Source organism: Oncorhynchus mykiss, chromosome 29, assembly GCF_057628025.1.
Source record: "Oncorhynchus mykiss isolate SJ-2025 chromosome 29, ASM5762802v1, whole genome shotgun sequence".
In the NCBI taxonomy this organism is placed as follows: domain Eukaryota; kingdom Metazoa; phylum Chordata; class Actinopteri; order Salmoniformes; family Salmonidae; genus Oncorhynchus; species Oncorhynchus mykiss.
In genome coordinates, this window is record NC_143050.1 from 47,931,162 (window position 1) to 47,954,386 (window position 23,225).

General features: G+C 40.9%; 5 non-coding genes across 5 annotated transcripts; all 5 read right to left on the reverse strand.

Moving 5' to 3' along the window:
• Window positions 1-312: 312 nt before the first annotated feature.
• On the reverse strand, window positions 313-384 carry trnaa-ugc (transfer RNA alanine (anticodon UGC)). Its single transcript has one exon. It is a non-coding gene; the product is annotated as a tRNA-Ala (tRNA).
• A 15,560-nt stretch (window positions 385-15,944) lies between these two features.
• trnat-ugu (transfer RNA threonine (anticodon UGU)) lies at window positions 15,945-16,016 on the reverse strand. The gene has a single exon. It is a non-coding gene; the product is annotated as a tRNA-Thr (tRNA).
• Window positions 16,017-17,201: 1,185 nt separating this feature from the next.
• On the reverse strand, window positions 17,202-17,273 carry trnaa-cgc (transfer RNA alanine (anticodon CGC)). The gene has a single exon. It is a non-coding gene; the product is annotated as a tRNA-Ala (tRNA).
• Window positions 17,274-18,947: 1,674 nt separating this feature from the next.
• On the reverse strand, window positions 18,948-19,019 carry trnat-cgu (transfer RNA threonine (anticodon CGU)). The gene has a single exon. It is a non-coding gene; the product is annotated as a tRNA-Thr (tRNA).
• A 2,191-nt stretch (window positions 19,020-21,210) lies between these two features.
• Window positions 21,211-21,282, reverse strand: trnat-cgu (transfer RNA threonine (anticodon CGU)). Its single transcript has one exon. It is a non-coding gene; the product is annotated as a tRNA-Thr (tRNA).
• Between the last annotated feature and the right edge of the window lie 1,943 nt (window positions 21,283-23,225).

A 23,225-nucleotide genomic window follows, 5' to 3' on the forward strand; every position in this document is an offset into this window, starting at 1 on the left:
TTTCATTTGCAGATAAAACGCAATATCAATACAATGTACTTTATATATACACCACTCCATTGAAACTACAATGAAATGATAGCAGCAATTCTTAAAACAGGTACGGACAGGGATCGAAAACATGAACTTCAGTTTTTGAAAATGATGCCATAAAAGTTGGCAACCATGCCACTTCTGTTGTATAAATGTACTAACAGGGATTGAAAACATGTTCTTCAGATTACAAGACCAAATGATTTAGCACATCTCTGTTTCCTGCTTAGAATTTCAACATTCTGGAAAGTAGAAGTTGGGTCTTTGCAAAAAAAAATATGGAGAAGCTGAGGATTGAACCCAGGACCTCATACATGCAAAGCATGCGCTCTACCACTGAGCTACACCCCCTTTCTTAGGAAAAAAAAAAATGGTTTCTCATTTTTTTAAATTTCTCCTTTATTATACCAGGTAAGCCAGTTAAGAACAAGTTCTCATACACAACTGCGACCTGGCCAAGATAAAGCAAAGCAGTGCAACACAAACAACAACACAGAGTTACACATGGAACAAACAAGCGCACAGTCAATAACAAAATAGAAGGGGACATTTTAAAAAAAGGCAATAATAGGCCATAGTAGCGAAGTAATCACATTTTAGCAAATGAACACTGGAGTGATAGATGAGCAGATGATGATGTGCAAGTAGAAATACTGGTGTGCAAAAGTGCAGAAAGTAAATAAAAACAACATGGCGATGAGGTAGGTAGATTAGGTGGGCTATTTACAGATGGGCAATGTACAGCTGCAGCGATCGGTTAGCTGCTCAGATAGCTGATGTTTAAAGTTAGCAGTGTTGCCAACTCCTCAGTAAGGAAAGTAGCTATTGGCTGTCCTAAAAGACGCTAGAAGTCGCTACATGACGTCATCACCTAATTTGCATAATTGGCCATGATCATGTAATTGTGATGGACGCTGTTGGAGAGAGGAATAACTCCGTGGGAGAGACAAGAAGTGAGTAAAAAACACCCTAAATATGTTTAGAACTACAAATTAACTTTCTTCTGTCGATTCTTCTTTTTTTTAATGTCACAATTCCAACCCTCCTCCTTTATCCGGGCTTGGGACCAACAAAAGTGACCCAAAAGAGACACTCTGGCGGAGCAACTTAGTTTTTAATTGTATTTTTTTGTTTTTCAGTTTAGTTTTCTTAATTTGGTTTGGTTTTTAACCTTATGGTCCACTTAGGAGCCTACAACAAGTCACAGTAAAACATTAACATTTTAACCATAACATTTAAAATAAAAAAAAATCTATACAAGTCTACATTAACAATCTAAATGGACCAAAACGAGACAATAGAAAAAACTTTCAATGGCAATGTGAGAAAATGATGGGAACTAGTCTGGCCCTAATTCAGATTAATTGTGTTTTTTTTAAGTAGGCCAGGGCGGGATCAGCCAGCGGCGGCTTCCCACATGCGGGATTGATTTGCAGTCTGGAAGCGGAGGGGTGAACATCTCCTGCTCTGACTGCAGCTGGAAGGGACTGCTGCGCGAGGACTAGGCCGCCTGTTAGTGCTTTGATAAGGCGGAGCTTTACCTAGCATAGACTTACAGATGACCTGGAGCCAGTGGTTCTGGCGACGAATATGTAGCGAGGGCCAGCCGACTAGAGCATACAGGTCGCAGTGGCCCTATCAAGACAATTGACCTTTTCTTTACACTGTTGTGATGAAAGTAAATTTCCATAATATCAGCTATCTACCATAAACGTCGAACAGGGATTGAACCCATGTGCTCCAGTTAACAAAAACAGATGACTTTGCACATCTATTTCATTCTTAGAATGTCAACATTGTGGAAAGTGGGAGTTGTGCAAAAGCCAGTAAAGCCAGTTAAGAACAAGTTCTCATACACAACTGCGACCTGGCCAAGATAAAGCAAAGCAGTGCAACACAAACAACAACACAGAGTTACACATGGAACAAACAAGCGCACAGTCAAAAACAAAATAGAAGGGGACATTTTTTAAAAAGGCAATAATAGGCCATAGTAGCGAAGTAATCACATTTTAGCAAATGAACACTGGAGTGATAGATGAGCAGATGATGATGTGCAAGTAGAAATACTGGTGTGCAAAAGTGCAGAAAGTAAATAAAAACAACATGGCGATGAGGTAGGTAGATTGGGTGGGCTATTTACAGATGGGCAATGTACAGCTGCAGCGATCGGTTAGCTGCTCAGATAGCTGATGTTTAAAGTTAGCAGTGTTGCCAACTCCTCAGTAAGGAACAAAGGCGGAGGTAGCGGTCCTGCTGCTGGGTTGTTGCCCTCCTACGGCCTCCACGTCTCCTGATGTACTGGCCTGTCTCCTGGTAGCGCCTCCATGCTCTGGACACTACGCTGACAGACACAGCAAACCTTCTTGCCACATCTCGCATTGATGTGCCATCCTGGATGAGCTGCACTACCTGAGCCACTTGTGTGGGTTGTAGACTCCGTCTCATGCTACCACTAGAGTGAAAGCACCGCCAGTATTCGAAAGTGACCAAAACATCAGCCAGGAAGGATAAGAACTGAGAAGTCCCCACCTGCAGAACCACTACTTTGTTGGGGGTGTCTTGCTAAATGCCTATAATTTCCACCTGTTGTCTATTCCATTTGCACAACAGCATGTGAAAATTGTCAATCAGTGTTGCTTCCTAAGTGGACAGTTTGATTTCACAGAAGTGGGATTGACTTGGAGTTACATTGTGTTGTTTAAGTGTTCCCTTTATTTTTTTGAGCAGTGTATTATACACATATATTTTATTTTAGACTTTACAAAAACATATTTTTGTGCGTTTTGGATTTCCAACATTTACTTACTGTACAGACAAGTATATTTTATACATATTTTTTTTTAACAATTAAAAAAAAAGTTTTTCATAGACAGAACAAACTATATTTAGATGCATTTTGATTTCCTAAATGTCAATATTTTTATTTTCTGTGTCACGTGTTTATGCCCATTTATGTACATCCTGTATATGTTACCCTTCCAATGAGCTTATCATATAAACTACAATACGAAAAGTATGGTTTACTTTACTTTAAATCATGTTAGCACAGGTAACAGCCGTTTACAGTCTTTCTTTAGTTTTTCATTCTTACTCTTCCCAATTCACTTCAACTATATTTCTTTATTTCCCATGGGCTTCACCAGAGTACCCCCTAGTGGCTGGAATACAACTGTATTAAGCCCCTTACATATTCACCCCCCTGTAAAACAAAATGTTGTCCCAGTTGCAGCCTAGTATCCAAACTGATATGCCATTTATAGTTTTAAAAAAACCCAGCGTTTATAATTTGAGATTCCTGGCTACTGTAGTGTTGTGGTTTCTTGCAGGTAACCTGCTGTTCCTGGCTGTGGTCAGCCATTTTGGGGCAAAGCTGCACCGGCCCAGGCTCACAGGCCTGCCACACTTCAACAACTGAAATACTGGTTAAACTTGTACTTTTAGAGGTACTCCAATGCGGAGGATAGTTTCACTTTAGAAATTAAGAAATTTATCCAGTTGTTGATTATTATCAGTTAACTTAGAACTAAAGTCTTGCGTAATTGGTCAGCTGCTTGATTATGTTTTGGGGCCATACATGTTAAGAGAAGGGATTAATTAAGAGATGCTATAACTTTGACATGGTAAGGTTGGACCCAGGTGCAGTGAAGAGACCAGATGATGAAGCAGTGGTTCCAACCAGTGTCTCCATCCCTCAAGGGCCCATTTAACAGCCAAGAGCTCCCGGTTGCCTACATCGTAGTTGCAGTCCGCTGGTGAGAACCGTTTGGAGAGAAAGACGCATGGGTGCAGTTCCTTGTCCTCCTCCTTCCACTGCGAAAGTACCGCACCAGCTCCGGTGTCCGAGGCATCCACCTCTACCACAAAGGGGCTAGTAGAATCAGGATGAACGAGGATGGGTCCGGAGGTGAAACGTCCCTTGAGCTCTATGAATGCCCTGTCAGTCTCGGGATTCCCGCAAAAACCTGCTTGAGTGAGGTGGGACAGGGAAGGGTTTTTGGAGAAGATCAGGATGTCGTCCAGGTAAACAAAGACGAACCGATCCAACAAATCCCTAAGAGTGTCATTGATCAATGCTTGATATGCATAAGTTATTTTCAACCATTAACTGGGGCCTTGTTGAGGCCTTATCTAAGTTAGTAATTGCTGATTGACAAAGTATTATTTTGATGTATGGAAAATATATGGTATGCAATTCCTATGTAGAGAAGGTTCTCTCTGGTAGTTGTTCAATATGACTTCAACTTTTACAGGGTACTCTTGTAAAATAAATGTTTCATCTCAGTGTGACTCTTAAACCCTGTTTAAAGATAAGTTCAATAAAAAAAAAACATCAACACAAACACAGGATATGGGGTACACATGGTATCACATCATGACATACTTGGCCCTACTGCACCTGCATTCCAGCACCATTCCAGCATCTGGAATTGACTCAACATGTTTGAGGTGGGTGATCAATACATGTGGGGGAAGAGGTGTCTGTCGAATGTATGATTCTGATATGTACAGGTAAGTTCATTGTGTGTGGGGGGCATCCATGTTTGTGTTCATACTCTGAGGTGCGTTTGAATATGAATGAGCAGCAGTGTTGTGATGTGTCCTATCCCGTCCTTGCAGAGGGATCTTCCTTGGCCTCATCACATGTCTCAGTGGCTCCTCCTTAGGAGGGAGGGGGACACCACCACGGGACAGCCCCCACACTCATCGCTAGAGATCGAACTTCAGACTCCCTCCAAAACCACTGAACCCCTCAACACACCGAAAGAGATTACGGTGCACACCCTTAGAGGGAGCCGGAACAGGATAACTCTCTCCAAACTCACAAAGACACAGAGGAGGAGGAACTATCCAACATCCAGGGAGAGAGAACGAGTAACCTCAGTCGAACACGGTCAGAAAGAGGAGGTGGAAGAGACATTAGATAGAGGAGGAGGATACCCCAGAGGCCATTCCTCCTGTTCATGTGAGCAAGAAAGAGCAGAAGGCTTCTGATCAGCCGAATGGCAGGCAGAGGGAGAGGTCATAGTGATTCACACCCACAGAGAGAAAGACAACCCACAACCTCTTGGTTGAGATGAACCACACAGAGGTAGAGGCAGAGGGCCTTCAGGGCTAGCCAGTCAGCCTGCCTGCTCTGATCCTCAAGTCAATTGTATTTAAATTCATGTTCATTAAAGATTTTTATTCAAGAATTGAAAAGTCCCATTTACTTAATGATCATATTTCACTGTCTTCAACCCTCAAGAACCAGGGTGAGTGTGGGTCACCCTTTTACTGGGTAAACACAACTTGCATATCGTCAAAAACTAGGCCGAAACGTTAATCTTTTAACCTTGCCTGAATAAAACAATGCATTTTTTTTATAGTGAGCAAGAGTTGGGCTTTTTCCTTTTCTATGATGATTAAAATGTTTGGTTGCACCTCAACTCAACGTTAGTTGAGCGCCCTCTGTTTTTTTTGTTGTCAAATAATACATATTTTTTTTAAATATACAAAGTAAATTATTAAAAGCATTAAAATAGGGATGTTTCCCACTTATTTACACAACCTACTCCACACTTGCAAAGTGAAAGTTTATAGAAAAGTTCTGAAATTAAGTAGTAAACAGAAGAAAAGCAGAATTGAGTCCAATTATAATGCGAATAATTTAATGGTCTATGGTTCAACCCATTTCTGAAGGTCTGATGAATAATTCATATTGTTCGTCCTATTCATTGTGGCAGGCGCAGCAGCACACTGCCCTCCAAAGCCTGCAAAAGAATCACCGGACTGCCCCTTTCCTAGCTCTGCATGGAACATCCAGTGTCACGTCCTTGGTGACGTGTGGGGTGACATCCGGGATGACCACAGCAACATCCTCTGGAAAGGGAAAAAAGAGGACCAGAATGTAAACAAATGCAAACCGTAGCTTCTAAACACTGGCCAGTTGAAAGGTTCTACTAAGATGTCATGACAAATGGCACCTGTCAGAGTGCTCTCTAAGTGTTACTCACCTGCTTGGATGTCAGCTGGCAGAGTGGCGAAGACGGCCAACGTGAGAGTCCTTTCTTCAGGTGTGACGTCCACAACCTCCAAGAGGGAAGAGATGGGCTCTGCCTCTGTATTAGGGGTGATGTCCACAACATTCAGGTGGGAAGAAGCCGGATCTGCCTCTGTGTTAGGGGTGATGTCTTGAACCTCCAGGTGGGAAGAAGCCAGGTCTGCCTCTGTGTTAGAGGTGATGTCCACAACTGTCAGGTGGGAAGAACCTGGGTCTGCCTCCGTGTTACTGGTGATGTCTACAACATTCAGTTGGAAAGAAGCCGGATCTGCCTCTGTGTTAGGGGTGATGTCTACAACCTTCAGTTGGGAAGAAGCCGGATCTGCCTCTGTCTTACGGGTGATGTCCACAACCTCCAGGTGGGAAGAATCCTGATCTGCCTCTCTGTTAAGGGTGATGTCCACAACCTCCAGGTGGGAAGAAGCCGGGTCTGTGTTATGGGTGACAACAACAATCCTGATGAGCTCTACTACTACAAGGCAGCAAGATGTCATCAGAACAGGCGTCTGTCAGAGTGCTCTCTATCATTGCCACTCACTTGCTTGGATGTCAGCTGGTAGTGTGGTGGAAACGGCCACCGCGAGAACAGGGGGAACTGGTAGGGTGGCTGCAGGGGGCTGGAAGCAGCTCTGCACCTCGTCCACCACAAAGGCACAGACAGAGCTCATATAAAAAGGGCTCTGCAGGTCATCGGTGGAGAAGGACTGACTGATTCTCCCAAGGATCGACTGCACAGAGTCAAAAGCAGCAGCCCGGGAGAAAGGGATGTGAGGGGAAGGGTCCTTTAACATGCAGGATAGCTTCTCCACTACGGCCGCCACCATGCCCACGGCAATCCCGCTTATTAGGATTGGGTGCTCTGAATGGCCTTCCTCTGGCTGAAGCCACAGGGCCAGGAGGAGCCTGGGCACCACCTCCACCACCACCTGAGATGGGCTGAGCAGGTTGCTATGGGGCTCATTGGACTGCTCGCCCAGAATGCTCCTCACAGCTCTTTCCACGACGCTGTGGACCTTAGGATCGCTGAAATCAACAAAAAGGAGAAGACAAAGCTAAACGATGTGCAATGTGCTCACAGAGAACACTGTCTTCTGCTGTGCTAACTCGTTGTTGAAAGGCTAGTAAAGAGCTCACTAACTTGTAGTATGTCTCTAACTCTCATTCTATTACCAGCCGAGCGAGGTTGTTTCCTTCCTCCAGGGTTTCCTTCCACACCCTTCAAATAAAACACAGAGTAATTCAACTTTCCTGGCTTCTGATTTTGCTGTTGTTTATTTTACCCACACCTCCTGGAGTGCTGCTGTTGGCAGGGAATGGCAGTGAAGGTGAGTGCTGACGTGGTACTCACCTCTCCCTAAGGGATTTTTTGCCCTGAGACACCAGCCAGTTGCTCATGTGCTCCGTTGTGACATGGGGCGGGACCTTGCCTTGACTCTGGAGCAGCAGATCGTGGACCATGAGCTTCTTCTGCAAGATGAGGTAAGGTGTGAGACCGTGCCACGAAATACCATATCATGTGCTTTCAGAAGGGCCTCACGCAATATTTCACAACTGCTCATGCCTCACAATTTGCAAGTGATATTAAGAACTCTTATGATCACCTTCTCTAAACTGTCTTGAAATACAACTCTCTTTCTGTTGTTTATGTTTTTGTGGGATGAATCTTACCTGTTTATTGTAATATTTTCCTTCCAGCAGGCCTGCAGAGTCTGAAAATTAAGGCTGCTCCTACAGAATTCCTTTGAAGATAATGAAAATAATGATGCTTTGTTATGCACATTATGCACAGGCATTTACAGTATGCTAAAATTAATTTCTCCTAAGATTACCTTTGTGGGACCATAAGTGAACTCCGGAATGCACCAAACCCTATCCATGGTAAGATGAGGAAGAAATGCAGCGCTATAGATACACGGGATGCTCTAGAGATAACAGGAATTACTTAAAGTCGCGAATGATCAATGACTGTGGAGTCGTCCAATATGCTGCACTTAGAATTGAGTTGTAGGCGAAGTTTGGCGCAAAATAGAATGTTTACATTCTATTGCCATGGAGAAATGGAATGTGTAGAACCTGTATGAATGGGTATGCTTCTATGTCTTTTATTCGTGAAAGATTAAACTCTTTATTATGTCATAATGTGTTTTTGAGGACGTGGGAGCCCGTCCCGATTCATAACGCGATTATCCAGGTGCATGTTGGTTAGACCTACTAATCCAACCTTGGTTTACAAGTTAAATACATTGTTTATATATGCCTATACAAATCTATCGACCACATCCATTTAAAGCAATGATTGTCAATTGAAAATGTAGTTGTTGTGTTCTCCTGTTGTGCGCCTTGAATGTCAGTCCCCTTAAACACATTATTCCAATATTTCCGAGCTCTGAATTGACACAATGAACACTTTTGCAAAGATAGTCGGTTAAAAATAAGAGTATGAATGACAATAAACGTATGACTTGGATTGTATGCATAATAGTGTAGTAACCAATATCGCTCAGCGTGGGAACTTTTGGTGTTGGAAAGTGTCCGTTATAAGTCTCCATGACACGTCTTCGTTGTCTTGTTGGTAATAGTAAAACTGCACGACAGTCCGCATTGTAATGGTCTAACAGGTGTTTTTCATTTTGTTTCTCACATTAAACAGACATTTGAGAACGGAATTGCTTACAGTTGTACCTACGACCTCAACACCCAATCTACTCACGCACAAATACTCACATTCAGACTCATCAGCTGTCCTTCTCTCCCCTTACCTTCTTTGGACTCTATTTTTTACATTTGTCAGAGGAAATCACAACTTTCGTGGGATTGCTTTGTGCACTGACTTTACTGAACTCTGGAGAAAACGAACATTGCCGCTGGGTGAGGACATCTGACAATGTGCTCTCCCGTCCATTAGACATTTTGTCTGCAGGAACTCGCTCTTTTTCACTCGGTCCACTCGTCCAAGTGGCAATGTATTTGTGGCATGATGTGAACAGTACGAATTTGTGTCACTACCAAGGTCTAATGGTTTTAAATGACTGTTTTGTATTGTCTGGAAACTCACTTGTAGAATTCGCTTGCGGTAGGTCTCTTAAAAAAGAGAAGCCGTACAATGTTATTAAACCGAGGTGCCTAGTTATTCTTCTTTTGTTGATATCAGGTAACGTGCAACCTAACCCTGGCCCTGATATACAATGTCTCCAAACCCCCTATGATTTTAAATCAAGATCTGGTTTTGGTATTGTTGATAATTTACTTACAGGAGAGTGAGACCAAATCATGGACGCTGGACAGAGTGGATTTCAGTTGTAACAAAAAGGCAGTTTATTGAGTCAAAATATATCTTGTCCTGCAGTTTTAATGTGCACGGACCTGATTCATATAACTCAAAATGGAGTTAGCTGAAAAAGGTCTTAGACAAAGGTTACAACAGTTTTTATACATAGAATAATGTAGGTGGAGTCTTGTCGTGGTGGTCTTCTGACTGGTCCCGAAGGGTTGGAGGCGGACCTGCTCCAGCCAGAGCAGGAGCCCCTATGGTGCACAGCAGAGCCTTCTGCTCTGGGCACCCGACCAGTAGAGGGGGGATGGAGTGTGTGTGTTTATGCAAGAAGGTATTTGTGTGTCAGGGGATCGTGAGGTAGGGACTGAAACTGGCAGTTTATGGCTGGGGGTAGGGTGCTTCCTGTTCGAACAGGGGTGCGTGCAATGACTTGAGTCAAGCGGATAAGTATTTTTCATTTAAATGTACGCAGCCTGTTGTCAAACATTGAAGGGGTTAGGATTTGGGCTAAATCAACTGATGCTGATGTAATTGTGCTTTCTGAAACCTGGCTCAGCAAGTCTGTTTTTGATAAATGTATAAGTGGTTACAATGTTTATCGCACTGATCAGGTTAAGAAATGTGGGGGTGTGGCTATTTATGTAAAAACCACATTCCCTGTAAGCGTGGCAAAGTCTGAAACTATATGTTAACAGTTGGAATTTCTTGCTTTGAATATTGAGGTTTCAAAGGGTCTCTCTATAACTGTGATTGGCTGTTATAGACCCCCCTGTGCTCTTGGTGATGCATTTTCTTCTTTGACTCACCTTATGTCTAAACTTCTTTACAGTGAAATTATCTTGATTGGTGATCTCAACTGGTGTTTGTTAAAGCCTGTGTCTGATGATTTAAAAATGTTTTGTAATTCTATGAATCTTACCCAATTGATTAACTCACCCACTCGCCCAAATCTTAAATGCCCAGATCAATCTTCCCTGATTGATTTGATATTGACAAATGTTCCACATAAATATTCTGCGGTTGGTGTTTTTTGTAATGATGTAAGTGACCATTGTGCTGTTGTTGTTGTTAGAAATACTAAGGTTCCTAAAACAAACCCACGTTTTATTCGTAAGAGAAATTTGAAGTGTTTTAATGAGCAGGCTTTCTGTCATGATTTGTTTTATTTTGACTGGAGCAGATTGAGTTTATCCCTGATGTGGAAACTGCTGGGAAATTCTTTCATGGTGGTTTTTTCCAAATAGTAAACAAACATGCCCCATTCCGCAGGTTCAGGGTTAAAGGGCGGGTTAATCCATGGTTTTCTTCTGAGCTGTCTTGTATTATTCACAACCGTAATCTAGCCTGGGCTAAAGTAAGGAAATCATGTTCTGATGCTGATTGGCTTATTTTTAGGCAGTTATGAAACAAGTGTTATTTTCTTCTCAGGAAGGCTAAATCTGAATATTTGATGTCTGTTACCACTGATAACCTGAATGACCCTGTCACGTCCTGACCTTAGTTCCTTTTTTTATGTCTCTATTTTAGTTTGGTCAGGGCATGAGTTGGGGTGGGCATTCTATGTTTTGTTCTGTGTGTTAGATTTCTATGTGTTTGGCCTGGTATGGTTCCCAATCAGAGGCAGCTGTCAATCGTTGTCTCTGATTGAGAACCATACTTAGGCAGCCTGTTTTCCCACTATGGGTTGTGGGTAGTTGTTTTCTGTTTTGTGTGTATTGCACCTTGCAGAACTGTTCGTTTGTTGTGTTGTTGTTTTTGTTCAAGTATTCGTATTTACTAAAAGTATTATGAATACTTACCACGCTGCACCTTGGTCCTCTTCTCCTTCTCCCGACGACAATCGTTACAGAACCTAGAATGTTTTGGGAGGTTATTAAGTCTATGTCTGGTAACAGTAATGTTAATTAATTACCGTCATGTTTTTTGAAGGACTCTGTTGCTGTATATGACAAAACTAAATAGTTTCAATGACTTACTTTGTATCATCTGGTGGGCTGTTTGATTCAGTGTCCTCTGTCTCTCTACAACCCTGTGTGGAAGAACCAGTGAGAGCGGGTCAAACTTTTAGCTTTTTGCCATTCTCAGTGCAGGTGGTACTTTAAGCCCTGAAATCCTTAAATCAGAGAAAGCCTGCAGGTCCTGATCTTTTGGATCCCTTCTTTTTAAATCTGGCAGCTGATTTCATAGCTGAACCACTTACATATCTGTTCAATCTAACCCTGGAATGTAATGAAATTCCAAAGATCTGGAAATCAGCATTTGTCCTACCACTTTTAAAAGGGAGAGATCCAACTATTTTAAATAATTATAGGCCAATCTCAAAGCTGTCACCCCTGGTGAAAATACTTGAAACCCTTGTGAGTGAACAGCTAAATTAGTTTTTATTTTCTAACTCTATTGTATTAATGTACCAATCGGGCTTCAGGAAGAAGCATAGCACAATTACAGCAGCCATGAAGGTTGTAAATTATACCACTGAAGCCCTTGACAAAAAACAGCACTGTGTCTGTCTCACTTTTTATTTATTTCTCTAAGGCTTTTGATACAGTTGATCATGCTATACTAAGGCAGAGATTGTCGAGTGTAGGTCTTTCAGAGCATGCAGTTGCATGGTTTGCTAACTATCTGTCTGATAGAACTCAGTGCTCTCAATTTGATGGGCTTATGTCTGTTAAATTGTCTGTCTTTAATGGTGTGCCCCAAGGCTCTTTTCCTGGTCCTCTCTTATTCACTATTTATATAAATGATTTAGACAAAAATGTCCAAAATGCACAACTTCATTTTTATGCTGATGATACTGTTATTTACTGTTGTGCCTCATCTCTTTCAAAAGCTTCCCAGAACTTGCAAACTGCTTTTTATACTGTTCAACATACCTTGTGTCAATTGAAGCTTATCCTCAATACTGACTAAACTAATGGTGTTTTCTAAAGCAAGAAATATACCTCTGAACCTTTCAACTATTACTACCTGTCAGGGCAAGGAGATTGAAGTTGTAACCTCATACAAATAACTTGGAATTTTAATTGATGATGGCCTCTCTTTTAAATTGTTATTCAACAACTTGAAGCTGAAATTGGGATTTTATTTTAGGAATAAGGCCTGTTTTTCTGTTGAAGCCAGGAGGAGGCTAGTAATAAGCTACATTTATGCCTTTACTAGACTATGGGGATATTTTATATATGAATGCTTCCGCTCAGTGTTTGAGATCAATTGACACCCTTTACCATGGCACTGTGAGATTTATTTTAAACTGCAAAACCCTTACCCACCACTGCACTTTGTATAACAGGGTTGGCCGGCCTTCTCTAGTCACTCGTAGGCTCAGTCACTGGTATACTTTTATTTACATAGCCATTTTGGATTTACTACCTTTTTATTTGGGCATTTTTATTGTTCAGAAATGTGGTGGGTACTCTCTTCGTTCGCTGGACTTTATCCTGCTAACTGTTCCAAATGTCCAAACGGAATTTGGTAAAAGGGCTTTTATGTCCTCTGTGTCATCGTCTTGGAACGCCTTACAAAATACTTTTAAACTGGAAGAACCTGTCCCGATTGGTATTTTTAAATCACTGATGAATGATCTTGAGACTGATTCCCCGACCTGTCAATGTTTTTAATTTGCTGTTTTTGATTTTGTTATAATCTTGTGAATTATATGGTTTTTACTAGATTACTTGTAGTTTTTCATGTTGTTTGTCTGTAATTTTTGTAATGACTTGGTTGCTGCCTATCTTGGCCAGGACGCTCTTGAAAAAAAGATTTAAAATCTCAATGAGCCCTTCCTGGTTAAATAAAATAAATAATGCACAGACACACTAAAGCTCTACAGTGTAGTTTGAGTAGTCAGTTTCAATTATTTGCAGATGTATTCCCTATTATTTACAAATTGAAAGATGTAACATTTTAAATGAATGTGGCAGAACAGTTTAGCATAGAGTTCAGTCTTTTTTCCTCCTTGGCCTCGTTTTTCATTACATGGGATTTCCCCAGTGCCAACTTCACATGAGATGGCCGCTGTCTACTGTCATGTGGTGCTGGATGACAGATATCGCTTTGCCAATATCGCTGCTGTCCAAAGTCCTGAAATACACAATCTCTCCAGTTTTTTTTTTGCATTCCTTGTAGCGTGTATTTTACTGGAGTATGATCAGATTGCTTTGTTTAAACCAGAATGAAGATTTGGTCTGAGAAACTATGCCGATTATAGCATGATTGCTATTTTTTATACTTTTTAAATAAGGCAATGTTTATATGACCCCCTTTCAAAGAGTCGCTCATTAATCACTTTCTTGCAGATATACAGTGCCTTCAGAAAGTATACCCCTTAATTTATTCCTAATTTTGTTTTCTTACAGCCTGAATTCCAAATGGATTAAATTATAGTTTTTTATCATCTCACCCAGCTGCAGACAATACCCCATAATGACAAAGTGAAAATATGTTTTTAATTTTTTCTCAATTGTATTAAATTAAATACAGAAATATCTCATTTACAATATTCACACAGTATTCACATTTAAGTATTCACAATACATGTTAGAATAACCTTTGGCAGCGATTAAAGCTCTGAGTCTTTCTGGGTAAGTCTCCAAAAGCTTTGCACCCTTGGATTGTACCATATTTGCAATATCACAATATATACAGTACCAGTCAAAAGTCTGGACACACCTACTCATTTAAGGGTTTTTCTTTCTTTTTACAATTTTTTACATTTTAGAATAATAGTGAAGACATCAAAACTATGAAATAGCACAATTGTAATCATGTAGTAAGAAAAAAGTGTTAAACAAATCCAAATATAGATTCTTCGAAGTAGCCATCCTTTTCCTTGACCACTTTGCACACTCTTGGCATTCTCTCAACCCTTTTCATGGGGTAGTCACCTGGAATGTTTTTCAATTAACAGGTGTACCTTCTTAAAAGTTCATTTGTGGAATTTCATTCCTTCTTAAAGCGTTTGAGCCAATAGGTTGTGTTGAGACAACCCTATTTGGTAAAAGACCAAGTCCATATTATGCCAAGAATAGCTCAAATAAGCAAAGAGAAACAACAGTCCAACGTTACTTAAGACATGAATGTCAGTCAATATGGAACATTTCAAGAACTTTGAAAGTTTCTTCTAGTGCAGTCGCAAAAACCATGAAGTGCTATGATGAAACTAGCTCTCATGAGGAAGACCCAGAGTAACCTCTGCTGCAGAGGATAAGTTCAGTAGAGTTAACTGCACCTCAGATTGGAGCCCAAATAAATGTTTCACAGAGTTCAAGAAACACACATCTCAACATACACTGTTCAGAGGAGACTGCGTGAATCAGGCCTTCATGGTCAAATTGCTCCATTGAAACCACTACTAAAGGACGCACACCAATAATAAGAAGAGACTTGCTTGGGCGAAGAAACACGAGCAATGGACCTTAGACTGGTGGAAATCTGTACTTTGGTCTTATGAGTCAAAAGTTTTGCCTTTCAATGTGTGTGTAAAGAATCCAGGGTGTTTAGTTGTGTCACGACTTGTGCTGCTCACCAAGGAACGATGGGAGAGAGGGGGTTCTCCCACACCTCCATCAACTTCACCCCAACCAACACCACGACCCACACCGCTGTCCACTCCTCCGTCACCTGGACTTCAGGACCCTGGCTGCCAGCGTGGGATGGAATGAGAGGGCCCTGCAGGGACACCACCCTTACCCTCGACCAGCTGGATAACCTGTTGGCCACCCGCGGACGTCCAGATCGGGGTCCGTCCATTCCATTCCCCAGCACCTCCAATCCTACACTGTACTTTTGGTAATACTTTGTGAGTAGGCAACAAATACAATCATCTTAAATTGACATGTTGAATTTCTTTGCCATAGTAAATTGTATATTGCGCAAATTTCCCTAATGCGGACAGTGTGTGTTACTAACTTATACAAGCTTGCATTTTCACCCTATAAATCTTAGTGGAATTACACAAAATGTTAACCTCAAACAAAAGCATGGGATTTGTTGTCTACAGTGGCTACAGCAGAGAACTGGAAGGAAAGGCGGCCAAAGGAGGTGTTGGCTTTGGGGATGACCAGTGAGATATACCTGCTGGAGCGCGTACTACGGGAGATAAGGCGGAGCTTTACCTAGCATAGACTAAAAAGATGACCTGGAGCCAGTGGGTCTGGCGACGAATATGTAGCGAGAGCCAGCCGACTAGAGCATACAGGTCGTAGTGGCCATATCAATACAATTGAGCCTTTCTTTACACTGTTCTAATGAAAGTAAATTTCCATAATATCATCTAGCTTCCATAAACGTCGAACAAGGATTGAACCCATGTGCTTCAGTTTACAAAAACAGATGACTTAGCACATCTATTTCCTTCTTAAAATGTCAACATTCTGGAAAGTAGAGTTGTGCAAAAGCTAATTTCACAACTAAATATACTCATCAGAGAATTTGGGGATTAACTTCAGAGCGCATGCATTTCAAGTATTAGCTCTACCGTAGAGGCACATCCCCTTACTATATAATGGCAGGGTTGCCATTTTGAGAAAATGTTTTTTGTTTCAAAGTCCTCCAGTGAAAGAACCTTCCCATGGTACCAGCTATCTTTCAGTAAGGCAAAGATGGGATTTGAACCCATGATCTTCGGTTTACAAGACCGACGCCTTACCGCTTGGCCACCATGCCACTCTATGCTGCAAGATATTTATCAACATTCTGGAAAGTAGTAGTTGTGTAATGTGAATTTGGCACACAAATAACATCTCTGTTTCCTGTGAGAATTTTAACATTCTGAAAAGTAGGAGTTGTGTAATGTGAATTTGGCACACAAATACTCAGTGAACCTTGGGATTGAACCATGGACGTCATACTAAAATAGCATGCACTCCCCCTCTGAGCTTCGATCCCATTTTATTTGCAGATAAAATGCAATATTAATACAATGTACTTTTTATATACACCACTCCATTGAAGCTACAGTGAAATGATAGCAGCAATTCTAAATACAAGCAAGTATGGACATCTAACCCATGAACTTCAGTTTTTGAAAATGATGCAATTGAAGTTGGTGTAACAGTACTCGTCTTGCGTTGTGTACAATCAGTCATCGACACAGAACTCCAACATGTAGCACCAGTCATGTAGCTTTATTCGCTGGTTTGGTGCTTGTTCACTGGGCTAGTTACCAAAATAATACAATTACAATATACAATATAATATCTTTAACAATGTACCTGATAAGAACGACACAAAATTGCACGTCATGCAATGCACGTCTCACCCTCCAACTCTGCACTCACGCACTGTACAAAATATATGAACCCCCCACCAGACACAGTAAGTTGCTAGCTAATACTGGCGGGAATTCTCTACAACAAAATGCACAACAAATATTCTAAAAAAACGCTGCATCTTATGTGTGATGTTCGAATAACATTTACAAACAATTTGATATAAATTGTACATTTAAATCATCACTTGAGAGTGTAAAAATAACTTTTGATGTACAGTGCTTTGCAACCAACAACTTACCGCTGGTTTGGTGCTTGTTCACTGGGACGATTCTAACTGGAACATCCCCCCTCGTAAGCAAGCTTCGCAAACCAGCCAATAAGATGCCATGTTGAGTAGGTGAAGGCAAAACAAACTCAAACCAAAAACCCATTGGCTTAACAATAAAGTGGCAAGGGGAATCACCAATATAACCCTGTTACATTGGCAACCATGCCACTTCTGTTCCATAAATGTACGAACAGGGATTGAACGCACGTTCTTCAGATTACAAGAGCAAATTATTTAGCACATCTCTGTTTCCTGCTGAGAATTTCAACATTCTGGAAAGTAGGAGATGGGCCATTGCAAAAATTTCAATGGAGAAGCTGGGGATTGAACCCAGGACCTCATCCATGCGAAGCATGCACTCTCCCACTGAGCTACAACCCCTTTCTGGGAAATAAAAAAATGTTTCTTTTTTTTTTATTTCACCTATAATTAACCAGGTAAGCTAGTTGAGAACAAGTTCTCATACACAACTGCGACCTGGCCAAGATAAAGCAAAGCAGTGCAACACAAACAACAACACAGAGTTACACATGGAACAAACAAGCGCACAGTCAATAACAAAATAGAAGGGGACATTTTTTAAAAAGGCAATAATAGGCCATAGTAGCGAAGTAATCACATTTTAGCAAATGAACACTGGAGTGATAGATGAGCAGATGATGATGTGCAAGTAGAAATACTGGTGTGCAAAAGTGCAGAAAGTATATAAAAACAACATGGCGATGAGGTAGGTAGATTAGGTGGGCTATTTACAGATGGGCAATGTACAGCTGCAGCGATCGGTTAGCTGCTCAGATAGCTGATGTTTAAAGTTAGCAGTGTTGCCAACTCCTCAGTAAGGAAAGTAGCTATTGGCTGTCCTAAAAGACGCTAGAAGTCGCTACATGACGTCATCACCTAATTTGCATAATTGGCCATGATCATGTAATTGTGATGGACGCTGTTGGAGAGAGGAATAACTCCGTGGGAGAGACAAGAAGTGAGTAAAAAACACCCTAAATATGTTTAGAACTACAAATTAACTTTCTTCTGTCGATTCTTCTTTTTTTTTATGTCACAATTCCAACCCTCCTCCTTTATCCGGGCTTGGGACCAACAAAAGTGACCCAAAAGAGACACTCTGGCGGAGCAACTTAGTTTTTAATTGTATTTTTAAATGTATTTTTTTGTTTTTCAGTTTAGTTTTCTTAATTTGGTTTGGTTTTTAACCTTATGGTCCACTTAGGAGCCTACAACAAGTCACAGTAAAACATTAACATTTTAACCATAACATTTAAAATTTAAAAAAATCTATACAAGTCTACATTAACAATCTAAATGTACCAAAAAGAGACAATAGAAAAAACTTTCAATGGCAATGTGAGAAAATGATGGGAACTAGTCTGGCCCTAATTCAGATTAATTGTGTTTTTTTTAAGTAGGCCAGGGCGGGATCAGCCAGCGGCGGCTTCTCACATGCGGGATTGATTTGCAGTCTGGAAGCGGAGGGGTGAACATCTCCTGCTCTGACTGCAGCTGGAAGGGACTGCTGCGCGAGGACTAAGCCGCTTGTTAGTGCTTTGATAAGGCGGAGCTTTACCTAGCATAGACTTACAGATGACCTGGAGCCAGTGGTTCTGGCGACGAATATGTAGCGAGGGCCAGCCGACTAGAGCATACAGGTCGCAGTGGCCCTATCAAGACAATTGACCTTTTCTTTACACTGTTGTGATGAAAGTAAATTTCCATAATATCAGCTATCTACCATAAACGTCGAACAGGGATTGAACCCATGTGCTCCAGTTAACAAAAACAGATGACTTTGCACATCTATTTCATTCTTAGAATGTCAACATTGTGGAAAGTGGGAGTTGTGCAAAAGCTAATTTAACAAGTGAATACTCTCACAAGACAAGTTGGGGAATACTGTAGGACAGCAAGCATGTAAAGTGGCTCTATCGTAGAGATACTTCCCCTTAATATAATAGTTGTGTTCAAATATTGATACAACATGACTTTTCTACAAAGTCCCCCAATGAATGAACATTTCCAGGGAAATTGAAGTCTTTTCTATAGAGGCACGGATGGGATTTGAACCCATGATCTTCGGTTTACGAGACCGACGCCTTACCACTTGGCCACCATGCCACCCTATGCTATATATATACATCAACATTCTGGAAAGTAGTAGTTGTGCAAATGTGATTTTGACACACAAACTCAGAGGAGAAAGGACCTCATATATAGCATGCACTCCCCCTCTGAGCTTCCATCCCATTTCATTTGCAGATAAAACGCAATATCAATACAATGTACTTTATATATACACCACTCCATTGAAACTACAATGAAATGATAGCAGCAATTCTTAAAACAGGTACGGACAGGGATCGAAAACATGAACTTCAGTTTTTGAAAATGATGCCATAAAAGTTGGCAACCATGCCACTTCTGTTCTATAAATGTACTAACAGGGATTGAAAACATGTTCTTCAGATTACAAGACCAAATGATTTAGCACATCTCTGTTTCCTGCTTAGAATTTCAACATTCTGGAAAGTAGAAGTTGGGTCTTTGCAAAAAAAAACATGGAGAAGCTAAGGATTGAACCCAGGACCTCATACATGCAAAGCATGCGCTCTACCACTAAGCTTCAACCCCTTTCTTAGGAAAAAAAAAATGGTTTCTTATTTTTTTAAATTTCTCCTTTATTATACCAGGTAAGCCAGTTAAGAACAAGTTCTCATACACAACTGCGACCTGGCCAAGATAAAACAAAGCAGTGCAACACAAACAACAACACAGAGTTACACATGGAACAAACAAGCACACAGTCAATAACAAAATAGAAGGGGACATTTTTTAAAAAGGCAATAAATAGGCCATAGTAGCGAAGTAATCACATTTTAGCAAATGAACACTGGAGTGATAGATGAGCAGATGATGATGTGCAAGTAGAAATACTGGTGTGCAAAAGTGCAGAAAGTAAATAAAAACAACATGGCGATGAGGTAGGTAGATTGGGTGGGCTATTTACAGATGGGCAATGTACAGCTGCAGCGATCGGTTAGCTGCTCAGATAGCTGATGTTTAAAGTTAGCAGTGTTGCCAACTCCTCAGTAAGGAAAGTAGCTATTGGCTGTCCTAAAAGACGCTAGAAGTCGCTACATGACGTCATCACCTAATTTGCATAATTGGCCATGATCATGTAATTGTGATGGACGCTGTTGGAGAGAGGAATAACTCCGTGGGAGAGACAAGAAGTGAGTAAAAAACACCCTAAATATGTTTAGAACTACAAATTAACTTTCTTCTGTCGATTCTTCTTTTTTTTTATGTCACAATTCCAACCCTCCTCCTTTATCCGGGCTTGGGACCAACAAAAGTGACCCAAAAGAGACACTCTGGCGGAGCAACTTAGTTTTTAATTGTATTTTTAATTGTATTTTTTTGTTTTTCAGTTTAGTTTTCTTAATTTGGTTTGGTTTTTAACCTTATGGTCCACTTAGGAGCCTACAACAAGTCACAGTAAAACATTAACATTTTAACCATAACATTTAAAATAAAAAAAAATCTATACAAGTCTACATTAACAATCTAAATGGACCAAAAAGAGACAATAGAACAAACTTTCAATGGCAATGTGAGAAAATGATGGGAACTAGTCTGGCCCTAATTCAGATTAATTGTGTTTTTTTTAAGTAGGCCAGGGCGGGATCAGCCAGCGGCGGCTTCCCACATGCGGGATTGATTTGCAGTCTGGAAGCGGAGGGGTGAACATCTCCTGCTCTGACTGCAGCTGGAAGGGACTGCTGCGCGAGGACTAGGCCGCCTATTAGTGCTTTGATAAGGCGGAGCTTTACCTAGCATAGACTTACAGATGACCTGGAGCCAGTGGTTCTGGCGACGAATATGTAGCGAGGGCCAGCCGACTAGAGCATACAGGTCGCAGTGGCCCTATCAAGACAATTGACCTTTTCTTTACACTGTTGTGATGAAAGTAAATTTCCATAATATCAGCTATCTACCATAAACGTCGAACAGGGATTGAACCCATGTGCTCCAGTTAACAAAAACAGATGACTTTGCCCATCTATTTCATTCTTAGAATGTCAACATTGTGGAAAGTGGGAGTTGTGCAAAAGCTAATTTAACAAGTGAATACTCTCACAAGACAAGTTGGGGAATACTGTAGGACAGCAAACATGTAAAGTGGCTCTATCGTAGAGATACTTCCCCTTAATATAATAGTTGTGTTCAAATATTGATACAACATGACTTTGCTACAAAGTCCCCCAATGAATGAAAATTTCCAAGGAAATTGAAGTCTTTTCTATAGAGGCACGGATGGGATTTGAACCCATGATCTTCGGTTTACGAGACCGACGCCTTACCACTTGGCCACCATGCCACCCTATGCTATATCTATACATCAACATTCTGGAAAGTAGTAGTTGTGCAAATGTGAATTTGGCACACAAACTCAGAGGAGAAAGGACCTCATATATAGCATGCACTCCCCCTCTGAGCTTCCATCCCATTTCATTTGCAGATAAAACGCAATATCAATACAATGTACTTTATATATACACCACTCCATTGAAACTACAATGAAATGATAGCAGCAATTCTTAAAACAGGTACGGACAGGGATCGAAAACATGAACTTCAGTTTTTGAAAATGATGCCATAAAAGTTGGCAACCATGCCACTTCTGTTCTATAAATGTACTAACAGGGATTGAAAACATGTTCTTCAGATTACAATACCAAATGATTTAGCACATCTCTGTTTCCTGCTTAGAATTTCAACATTCTGGAAAGTAGAAGTTGGGTCTTTGCAAAAAAAAACATGGAGAAGCTGAGGATTGAACCCAGGACCTCATACATGCAAAGCATGCGCTCTACCACTAAGCTACAACCCCTTTCTTAGGAAAAAAAAAATGGTTTCTTATTTTTTAAAATTTCTCCTTTATTATACCAGGTAAGCCAGTTAAGAACAAGTTCTCATACACAACTGCGACCTGGCCAAGATAAAACAAAGCAGTGCAACACAAACAACAACACAGAGTTACACATGGAACAAACAAGCGCACAGTCAATAACAAAATAGAAGGGGAATTTTTTTTAAAAGGCAATAATAGGCCATAGTAGCGAAGTAATCACATTTTAGCAAATGAACACTGGAGTGATAGATGAGCAGATGATGATGTGCAAGTAGAAATACTGGTGTGCAAAAGTGCAGAAAGTAAATAAAAACAACATGGCGATGAGGTAGGTAGATTGGGTGGGCTATTTACAGATGGGCAATGTACAGCTGCAGCGATCGGTTAGCTGCTCAGATAGCTGATGTTTAAAGTTAGCAGTGTTGCCAACTCCTCAGTAAGGAAAGTAGCTATTGGCTGTCCTAAAAGACGCTAGAAGTCGCTACATGACGTCATCACCTAATTTGCATAATTGGCCATGATCATGTAATTGTGATGGACGCTGTTGGAGAGAGGAATAACTCCGTGGGAGAGACAAGAAGTGAGTAAAAAACACCCTAAATATGTTTAGAACTACAAATGAACTTTCTTCTGTCGATTCTTCTTTTTTTTAATGTCACAATTCCAACCCTCCTCCTTTATCCGGGCTTGGGACCAACAAAAGTGACCCAAAAGAGACACTCTGGCGGAGCAACTTAGTTTTTAATTGTATTTTTAATTGTATTTTTTTGTTTTTCAGTTTAGTTTTCTTAATTTGGTTTGGTTTTTAACCTTATGGTCCACTTAGGAGCCTACAACAAGTCACAGTAAAACATTAACATTTTAACCATAACATTTAAAATTTAAAAAAATCTATACAAGTCTACATTAACAATCTAAATGGACCAAAAAGAGACAATAGAAAAAACTTTCAATGGCAATGTGAGAAAATGATGGGAACTAGTCTGGCCCTAATTCAGATTAATTGTGTTTTTTTTAAGTAGGCCAGGGCGGGATCAGCCAGCGGCGGCTTCCCACATGCGGGATTGATTTGCAGTCTGGAAGCGGAGGGGTGAACATCTCCTGCTCTGACTGCAGCTGGAAGGGACTGCTGCGCGAGGACTAGGCCGCCTGTTAGTGCTTTGATAAGGCGGAGCTTTACCTAGCATAGACTTACAAATGACCTGGAGCCAGTGGTTCTGGCGACGAATATGTAGCGAGGGCCAGCCGACTAGAGCATACAGGTCGCAGTGGCCCTATCAAGACAATTGACCTTTTCTTTACACTGTTGTGATGAAAGTAAATTTCCATAATATCAGCTATCTACCATAAACGTCGAACAGGGATTGAACCCATGTGCTCCAGTTAACAAAAACAGATGACTTTGCACA